Here is a 1,685-nt window from a genome sequence, read left to right on the forward strand (position 1 = left end):
CCATGAGAGCCCCTGCTCCCTGCCATGCCGTGCTGAGCCATGCCGTGCCAGGGAAGGGGTGTGTGCAGGTGCACCCTGCCAGCCCCAGGGGCTGCCATGGCAAGGCTGGGTGCTGTGGAGCTGGTGCTGTAAGCCTGGGAAAGGTTTCTGTTTCCACTGGTGAGTGAGTCAGCGGCGGCACCGCCAAGGCCCGTGGCTCCCCTCCCTTCCCTCCGGCCACCGCCCGCTGCCCAGCCCTTCCCACAGCTGCTCGGGGTCGTCAGCCTTGGCACCTGTGTCCCCATGTCACACCACGTCCCTGCACCTCCCTGCAGCTCCTGGAGACTGACCAGAGGCCCTGGTGGCACCAACGTTCTCCCACCAAACATGTCCCAGCATGGGCGGCAAATGGGTGGGGGCACAGCACGAGGGCTATGGCGTGGGCACTGAGCCTTCTGCTCCCCGGGGATGACCTGGGGGCTACTGCCATGGCTGGGCACCATCTCCCAGGCAGAGCCCTCTGCCAAACCCCTGGTCCTGGAGCCTGGCAGTGCCCAGACAGCTGAGCTGCAGGGGATCCAGGCGGAGGCAGCTCCTGGGGTGGAACAAGGACTGAAGTTTTGGTGCAAACCCCTCAGTGGGTGCCAACAGACTGCAACCATGGGCAGGCTCTGGCCAGGATGCCACCTGCCCACTGCACATCCTGCCCACCCAAAGACTGGCCACCCCCGGCTCAGCTCAGCCCCGAGACAGCTCAGCACTGGGCTGGCACCGTGGGGAGAGCAGGATGACAGGAAGGAGGCAAAACCACCACAAACAAACCAGCCCGGCCAGTAACTGAGAAGGGCGCGGGGGGATCAGGGCTCACTGCCCGGCTGCACCGAGCCCAGGAGGAGATTTTGGGCACCAGAGCCACCTGCCCAGATGGCCTCAGCTGCCCTTCCCCAGGCGCCACGTCGCAGTCACGGGGGCTTCGAGCACCACAGCCCCCCAGCATCTCTGTCTCAAGCTTCATTTGCTGCTTGCTGCTGAACTGAGAGATTTTAATCTTTTAATCACGTTATGAGCCGAGGTGGTGCCGGCCACGCACAGGAGGAATGTCTGGAAATCAGCAGCTCCTGTCGCAGCGAGAGCCCATCCTGCCCCCACCCACATGTCCCCACTTGGGGACCCCTGTCCTCCCCAGCCTGGCTTGTCCTGCGACTGAACTGGGACCAGGGGCAGAACACGGGACCAGAGACCAGGACCAGCCATCGGGGTCCGTGCCAGAGCAAGGATCAGCTCACAAAGGGCTGGGACTGAAACTCCCCACCACATCCCGAAGCACCCAACACAAGGCAGTGCTCTGACCGTGTGGGTTTCATTCCTCCCTCCCCGTGTTTTCTGAGCGAGGGGAGCGGAGGGGTGTCCGCAGCCCAGCCCAGCACAGCGCGGAGCCACGGCAGCCCCTGCGGAAGAACAACAAAGCCCTGGAATTAGAGATGTGCTGGGAGTTTACTTTACCACAAAAAAATGTCAGAAATCCGTATTGTTTGTACAGGGATTTGCTAGGGATCGCTAGATAAAAGCCTGGCAGGGACCAGTCGGGGGGAAAAGTCGGCCGGCTCCTTTCTGGTGGCGAGAACCCGCGGCCAAGAGAGGGGGCAGTGCATGGCCAGTGCGGGGGCTCGGGGCAGGGCAGGGCAAGGCAGGGGCAGGGGCAGGGG

The sequence above is a fragment of the Geospiza fortis genome, unplaced genomic scaffold (genome assembly GCF_000277835.1).
Source record: "Geospiza fortis unplaced genomic scaffold, GeoFor_1.0 scaffold27, whole genome shotgun sequence".
Lineage (NCBI taxonomy): Eukaryota > Metazoa > Chordata > Aves > Passeriformes > Thraupidae > Geospiza > Geospiza fortis.